A 9,280-nucleotide genomic window follows, 5' to 3' on the forward strand; every position below is an offset into this window, starting at 1 on the left:
TCATAGATATATACAGAACATTCCACCCTAAAACAACAGAATACTCATTCTTCCAAGTGCACATGGAACCATCTCAAGAATAGATCACATACTGGGTCACAAATCAGGACTCAACCGATACCAAAAGACTGAGATTATTCCCTGCACATTCTCAGATCACAATGCTTTGAAACTGGAGCTCAACCTGAAGGAAAAGTTTGGAAGGAACTCAAACACCTGGAAGCTAAAGGCCACCTTGCTTAAGAATGATTGGATCAACCAGGAGATCAAAGAAGAACTGAAACAATTCATGGAAACCAATGAGAATGAAGACACTTCAGTCCAAAACCTATGGGATACAGCAAAGGCAGTCCTAAGGGGGAAATACATAGCCATCCAAGCCTCCCTCAAAAAAATTGAAAAGTCCAGAATACACCAGCTATCTCTACACCTTAAACAACTGGAGAATCAACAACAAATCAAACCAACTCCACACATAAGAAGGGAAATAATCAAGATTAGAGCTGAGATTAATGAGGTAGAAACCAGAGATACAGTAGAACATATCAATGAAACTGGAAGCTGGCTTTTTGAAAGAATCAAGAAGATCAATAAACCATTGGCCACACTAATCCAAAAGAAAAGAGAGAAAGCCCAAATTTATAAAATTATGAATGAAAAGGGAGAGATCACAGCTAACACAAAGGAAGTAGAAACAGTCATCAGAAGTTATTATCAACAGTTATATGCCAATAAGATAAGCAAGCTAGATGAAATGGATGCATTCCTGGAAAACTATAAACTCCCAAAATTGAACCAGGAAGGAATGGACAACCTGAATAGACTGATACCTAATAACGAGATTGAAGCAGTGATCAAAAACCTCCCAAAAAACAAGAGCCCAGGACCTGATGGATTCCCTGGGGAATTCTATCAAACTTTCAAAGAAGAAATAACACCCCTTCTCCTGAAGCTGTTTCAAAAAATTAAAACAGAAGAAAAATTTCCAAACTCTTTCTATGAAGCCAGCATTACCTTCATCCCCAAACCAGACAAAGACCCTACCAAAAAGGAGAATTTCAGACCAATATCACTGATGAATATGGATGCTACGATTCTCAACAAGATCCTAGCAAACAGGATCCAACAGCACATTAAAAATATTATCCACCATGACCAGGTGGGATTCATTCCTGGGCTACAAGGATGGTTCAACATTCACAAATCAATCAATGTGATAGAACAAATTAATAAGAAAAGGGAGAAGAACCACATGGTCTTCTCAATTGATGTAGAAAAAGCATTTGACAAAATCCAGCATCCATTCCATATTAAAATGCTTCAAAGTATAGAGATGAAGGGAACATTCTGAACTTCATAAAATCTATCTATGACAGACCCACAGCAAATATCATCCTCAATGGGAAAAAGCTTGCAGCCTTTCCATTGAGATCAGGAACACAACAAGGATGTCTATTCTCACCACTCTTGTTCAACATAGTATTAGAAGTCCTAACAACAGCAATCAGACAACAAAGAGAAATAATAGGTATCCAAATTGGCAATGAAGAAGTCAAACTCTCTCTCTTTGCAGATGACATGATTCTTTATATGGAAAACCCAAAAGACTCCACCCCCGAACTACTAGAACTCATACAACAATTCAGCAATATGGCAGAATAGAAAGTCAATGCACAGAAATCAGTGGCTTTCTTATACACTAACAATGAAAATACAGAAAGGGAAATTAGACAATCGATTCCATTTACTATAGCACCAAGAACCATAAGTCCCCAAAGTAAGATTTATAAGTTACAAAAAAAACCCCAACAAACAAAAAGACTGACAAAAGTAAAAGAATAAAAGAAAAAGCCTGCCAAAATGAACCCCAAGAATTAGATTTATATAGTACAAAAACAAAATCAAATACACAGAACCAGTGACAGAAACAAGATGGGAAAGCAGCTATAAACCCTCAAATGTGGGCAAGGAAGGTTATTTCATTTCTTCCTGGGTGTATCTTGTTATCTTTGTTAATGGACTTAACTTTCCAGAGATACAGGGAAATTAAAAGTGGTTTATATATAGAATAATATTGAAAAGAGAAAAAGACTACCTTGAAGCCTATATATATCTATATTTTTTAAAAAGAGAAAAAGAAACAAAGTATATGTATGAAAACATTTCAAGTTAAAAAGTTATTATGGAATATGTTGTATTAAGCATTTATTTGTAATGGTAAGTAGTTTTAAAAATAAAAGAACAAGAATCATGACAACAAATTTTTTTAGAAAAAGAAAATTTGTCTTTATGAAATATACCAGTTTTAGGGCAATAAGGGGAACTTATTATATTGTATTCCATTGATGTTGGGGTTTTACAGTTTTATGGGGACCCTGTGGTTGTTGTCTTCTTGTTCTTTTGGCTTGTCCTCTGGGGGAGGGGCCTGCCATGTTTTCAGTCAATCATGCTTGGGCTGAGTTTTGATGCTCCCTATCAAGGGGCTGGGCTCTGTGTAAAACAGTTTTTCAGGCTTTTGTTCTCTGGAGGTTTTTGTTTTTTGATGGCTTTTTGTGCTTTTCGAAGGGTCAGTGTTCCCACGCTATTGTACATCTCCATTGATGATCTTATGCCTCCATAGAGATCCAGAAGTGTGTAATTGTACATCTCAGGCTGATTTCATGGGTTTTAAAGTGTTTTGGTAGATCTATAGGTCAATACAGGGCACCGGTTGAAACAGGGTCTCCTACTCCTCCACCATCTTGCCCCTCCTCCCTCATGTTGAAATTCTACCCTCTGATATGATGGTAATAGGGCCTTTAGTAGATGTTTAGGATTAGACAAATTCATAAAAGGTGGAACATTCATGAATGGGATTAATGCAATTTTAAGAGTTATGAGAGATCATGCTTCTCTCTCTGCCTTCTATCATGTTAAGTTACAAGTGAAATGATAGTGGTCTAGAAAGCAGGCTCTCACCAGATACCAAATCTGCCAGCCACATGATCTTGGACTCCCCAGGCTCCAATCTGTAAGATGTGTTGCTGTTTATAAGCCAACTTTCTTATATTGTTTTAGTAGTAGCCTGGATGGAGTAAAACAGAAATCATATTATAACCTTAATATATTTTAACTTAATTGTCCAAAGAAAATGTGTTAAAAGTAGGAAGGAGGCAGACTGAAGTTGAGGAAAAAGAAAGCCCTAAGAATAAGAATTGGTTATTGCTGTTGAGCAATAGGGTTGAAAGTAGGAGGAAACTGACTAATGTATTTCAATTGCTTTTCTTTATGTGCCATGCACTTTACCAGGTAGTACTTTACATGTTAACTCAGTTAATCTGTACAACTAACCTGTGTGGAAGGTACACTTAGTACCCCCATTTTTCAGATGAGTCCTCTGTGGCTCGGAGAAGGGAAATAACTTACCAAAGTTCTTACAGCTAGTAAATTGAAATGCCAGAAATAGAACCCAGGTCTCTCTGTATTCCACCCAGGTTTCTCTGTATTCTACCATATTGTTCCCAGGGAGGGAGGCTCTGTTTTGGGGAAAGGAAATATCACTGGCTTCTTTCTTTTTTCTGGAGGAAATAACCCTTGAGTTTATGAAGTTCCTTGTGTGAAGATTCTTGCTGGGTAGTGGGAGAAGGCCTTGGAAAGGGAGGAAAAGCCTGGTCCCTGGACAAGTGTATAAGTGAATACACTGGCAATCATTCAGACTATATGGATTTGTGAGAAAGTTGGTGTCAGTTTTGTCCTCATAACTGATCAATGACAGCTAGACCCTGTATGCCCAGTGCTTGCTTTTCAGAGGTAGGCATTCTTTTTGCTGTCTGTTTTGTTTGATTTCAACACACACAGGGTATACTTTAACCTCCCTGAAGAATTTTTGCCCTTATAAGATGGTTCATATGTTAAGACTGTTAAAAGGGCAGTGCACGAGTCAAGATGGCGGAGAAGTAGCAGGCTGAGACTACTTCAGGTAGCAGGAGATCAGCTAGATAGCTTATCTAAAGATTGCAAACACCTACAAATCCAACGGGAGATCGAAGAGAAGAAGAACAGCAATTCTAGAAACAGAAAATCAACCACTTTCTGAAAGGTAGGACTGGCGGAGAAGTGAATCCAAAGCGACGGGAAGATAGACCGCGGGGGGAGGGGCCGGCTCCCGGCAAGCGGCGGAGCAACGGAGCACAAAATCAGGACTTTTAAAAGTCTGATCCGCTGAGGGACATCGCTCCAGAGGCTTAACCGGGGTGAAGCCCACGTGGGGTCAGTGTGGCCTCAGGTCCCGCAGGGTCACAGAAGGATTGGGAGTGTCTGAAAGTCGCAGAGCTTGCAGGTATTAGAACGGGGAAGCCTGCTACAGAGACAGAGCCGAGGAGTGACTCTCAGCTCGGGGTTACCTTGAACGGGTCGCAAGCTCAGTCAGCTCGGAGCAAGGCCGGAGGCCAGGGTGATGGGAGTAATTGGGCGCTGTTCTCTGAGGGCACAATGAGGAGTGAGGCCCCGGGCTCTCAGCTCCTCTGGGCCGGAGACTGGGAGGCCGCCGTCTTCATTCCCATCCTCCGGAACTCTACGGAAAGCGCTCAGGGAACAAAAGCTCCGGAAAGCGAACCCGAGCGGATTACTCAGCCCGGCCCCTGGTAAGGGCGGTGCAACTCTGCCTGGGGCAAAGACACTTGAGAATCACTACAACAGGCCCCTCCCCCAGAAGATCAACAAGAAACCCAGCCAGGACCAAGTTCACCTACCAAGGAGTGAAGTTTCAATACCCAGGAGAGCAGCGGAATTCCAGAGGAGGAGAAAGCAAAGCACGGAACTCATGGCTTTCTCCCCATGATTCTTTAGCCTTGCAGTTAATTTAATTTTTTTTTCTTTTTCAATTTTTTTTTCTCTTCTTTGGCTAAATTTTTTTAACTTTTACCCTTTTCTTTTTTAACGTTTTTTAACTAGTTGATCTAATATATATATATATATTTTATCTTTTTTATATTTTTTCATTATTGGTTTTCTTTTTTTGTTTCATTTTTCTTCTTTTTTTTTTTCTTTCTGAACCTCTTTTTATCCCCTTCCACCCCCTCACGATTTGGGATCTCTTCTGATTTGGCTAAAGCATATTTTCCTGGGGTTGTTGCCACACTTTTAGTATTTTACTTGTTCCTTCATATACTCTTATCTGGACAAAATGACAAGGCGGAAAAATTCACAACAAAAAAAAAGAACAAGAGGCAGTACCAAAGGCTAAGGACCTAATCAATACAGACATTGGTAATATGTCAGATCTAGAGTTCAGAATGACGATTCTCAAGGTTCTAGCCGGGCTCGAAAAAGGCATGGAAGATATTAGAGAAACCCTCTCGGGAGCTATAAAAGCCCTTTCTGGAGAAATAAAAGAACTAAAATCTAATCAAGTTGAAATAAAAAAAAGCTATTAATGAGGTGCAATCAAAAATGGAGGCTCTCACTGCTAGGATAAATGAGGCAGAAGAAAGAATTAGCGATATGGAAGACCAAATGACAGAGAATAAAGAAGCTGAGCAAAAGAGGGACAAACAGCTACTGGACCACGAGGGCAGAATTCGAGAGATAAGTGACACCATAAGATGAAACAACATTAGAATAATTGGGATTCCAGAAGAAGAAGAAAGAGAGAGGGGAGCAGAAGGTATACTGGAGAGAATTATTAGAGAATTTCCCCAATATGGCAAAGGGAACAAGCATCAAAATCCAGGAGGTTCAGAGAACCCCCCTCAAAATCAATAAGAATAGGTCCACACCCCGTCACCTAATAGTAAAATTTACAAGTCTTAGTGACAAAGAGAAAATCCTGAAAGCAGCCCAGGAAAAGAAGTCTGTAACATACAATGGTAAAAATATTAGATTGGCAGCAGACTTATCCACAGAGACCTGGCAGGCCAGAAAGAGCTGGCATGATATATTCAGAGTATTAAACGAGAAAAACATGCAGCCAAGAATACTATATCCAGCTAGACTATCATTGAAAATAGAAGGAGAGATTAAAAGCTTCCAGGACAAACAAAAATTGAAAGAATTTGCAAACACCAAGCCAGCTCTACAGGAAATATTGAAAGGGGTCCTCTAAGCAAAGAGAGAGCCCAAAAGTAGTAGATCAGAAAGGAACAGAAACAATATACAATAACAGTCACCTTACAGGAAATACAATGGCACTAAATTCATATCTCTCAATACTTACCCGAATGTTAGTGGGCTAAATGCCCCAATCAAAAGACACAGGGTATCAGAATGGATAAAAAAACAAAACCCATCTATATGTGGCCTACAAGAAACTCATTTTAAACCCGAAGACACCTCCAGATTTAAAGTGAGGGGGTGGAAAAGAATTTACCATGCTAATGGACATCAGAAGAAAGCAGGAATGGCAATCCTTATATCAGATCAATTAGATTTTAAGCCAAAGACTATAATAAGAGATGAGGAAGGACACTATATCATACTCAAAGGATCTGTCCAACAAGAAGATCTAACAATTGTAAATATCTATGCCCCTAACGTGGGAGCAGCCAGCTATATAAACCAATTAATAACAAAATCAAAGAAACACATCGACAATCATACAATAATAGTAGGGGACTTTAACACTCCCCTCACTGAAATGGACATATCATCCAAGCAAAAGATCAACAAGGAAATAAAGGCCTTAAATGACACACTGTACCAGATGGATGTCACAGATATATTCAGAACATTTCATCCCAAAGCAACAGAATACACATTCTTCTCTAGTGCACATGGAACATTCTCCAGAATAGGTCACATCCTTGGTCCTAAATCAGGTCTCAACCGGTATCAAATGATTGGGATCATTCCCGGCATATTTTCAGACCACAATGCTCTGAAGCTAGAACTCAATAACAAAAGGAAATTTGGAAAGAACCCAAATACATGGAGACTAAACAGCATCCTTCTAAAGAATGAATGGGTCAACCAGGAAATTAAAGAAGAATTGAAAAAAGTCATGGAAACAAATGATAATGAAAATACAACGGTTCAAAATCTGTGGGACACAACAAAGGCAGTCCTGAGAGGAAAATATATAGCGGTACAAGCCTTCCTCAAGAAACAAGAAAGGTCTCAGGTACACAACCTAACCCTACACCTAAAGGAGCTGGAGAAAGAACAAGAAAGAAACCCTAAACCCAGCAGGAGAAGAGAAATCATAAAGATCAGAGCAGAAATCAATGAAATAGAAACCAAAAAAACAATAGAACAAATCAACAAAACTAGGAGCTGGTTCTTTGAAAGAATTAATAAGATTGATAAACCCCTGGCCAGACTTATCAAAAAGAAAAGAGAGAGGACCCAAATAAATAAAATCATGAATGAAAGAGGAGAGATCACAACTAACACCAAAGAAATACAGACAATTATAAGAACATATTATGAGCAACTCTATGCCAACAAATTTGACAATCTGGAAGAAATGGATGCATTCCTAGAGACATATAAACTACCACAACTGAACCAGGAAGAAATAGAAAGCCTGAAAAGACCCATAACCAGTAAGGAGATTGAAACAGTCATCAAAAATCTCCAAACAAACAAAAGCCCAGGACCAGATCGCTTCCCGGGGGGATTCTACCAAACATTTAAAGAAGAACTAATTCCTATTCTCCTCAAACTGTTAAAAAAAAAAATGGAAGGAAAACTTCCAAACTCATTTTATGAGGCCAGCATCTCCTTGATCCCAAAACCAGACAAGGATCCCATCAAAAACGAGAACTACAAACCAATATCCTTGATGAACACAGATGCAAAAATTCTCACCAAAATACTAGCCAATAGGATTCGACAGTACATTAAAAGGATTATTCACCACGACCAAGTGCGATTTATTCCAGGGCTGCAAGTTTGGTTCAACATCCGCAAATCAATCAATGTGATATAACACATTAATAAAAGAAAGAACAGGAACCATATGATACTCTCAATAGATGCTGAAAATGCATTTGACAAAGTACAGCATCCCTTCCTGATCAAAACTCTTCAAAGTGTAGGGATAGAGGGCACATACCTCAATATTATCAAAGCCATCTATGAAAAACATACTGCAAATATCATTCTCAATGGAGAAAAACTGAAAGGTTTTCCGCTAAGGTCAGGAACATGGCAGGGATTTCCGTGATCACCACTGCTATTCAACATAGTACTAGAAGTCCTAGCCTCAGCAATCAGACAACAAAAAGAAATTAAAGGCATCCAAATCGGCAAAGAAGAAGTCAAACTATCACTCTTGGCAGATGATATGATACTATATGTGGAAAACCAAAAAGATTCCACTCCAAAACTGCTAGAACTTGTACAGGAATTCAGTAAAGTGTCAGGATATAAAATCAATGCACAGAAATCAGTCTCATTTCTCTACACCAAAAACAAGAAAGAAGAAAGAGAAATTAAGGAGTCAATCCCATTTACAATTTCACCCAAAACTATACGATACCTAGGAATAAACCTAACCAAAGAGACTAAGAATCTATACACAGAAAACTATAAAGTACTCATGAAAGAAATTGAGGAAGACACAAAGAAATGGAAAAATGTTCCATGCTCCTGGATTGGAAGAATAAATATTGTGAAAATGTCTATGCTACCTAAAGCAATCTACACATTTAATGCAATTCCTATCAAAGTACCATCCATTTTTTTCAAAGAAATGGAACAAATAATCCTAAAATTTATATGGAACCAGAAAAGACCGCGAATAGCCAAAGGAATATTGAAAAAGAAAGCCAAAGTCTGTGGCATCACAATTCCGGACTTCAAGTTCTATTACAAAGCTTTCATCATCAAGGCATCATGGTACTGGCACAAAAACAGACACATAGATCAACGGAACAGAATAGAGAGCCCAGAAATAGACCCTCAACTCTATGGTCAACTAATCTTCAACAAAGCAGGAAAGAATGTCCAATGGAAAAAAGACAGCCTCTTCAATAAATGGTGTTGGGAAAATTGGACAGCCACATGCAGAAAAATGAAATTGGACCATTTCCTTACACCACACACGAAAATAGACTCAAAAGGGATGAAGGACCTCAATGTGAGAAAGGAATCCATCAAAATCCTTGAGGAGAACACAGGCAGCAACCTCTTCGACCTCAGCCGCAGCAACATCTTCCTAGGAACATCGCCAAAGGCAAGGGAAGCAAGGGCAAAAATGAACTATTGGGATTTCATCAAGATCAAAAGCTCTTGCACAGCAAAGGAAACAGTTAACAAAACCAAAAGACAACTGACAGAATGGGAGAAGATATTTGCAAAT

The sequence above is a fragment of the Lontra canadensis genome, unplaced genomic scaffold, assembly GCF_010015895.1.
Source record: "Lontra canadensis isolate GAN:19392208 unplaced genomic scaffold, GSC_riverotter_1.0 scaffold207, whole genome shotgun sequence".
Classification (NCBI taxonomy): Eukaryota; Metazoa; Chordata; class Mammalia; order Carnivora; family Mustelidae; genus Lontra; species Lontra canadensis.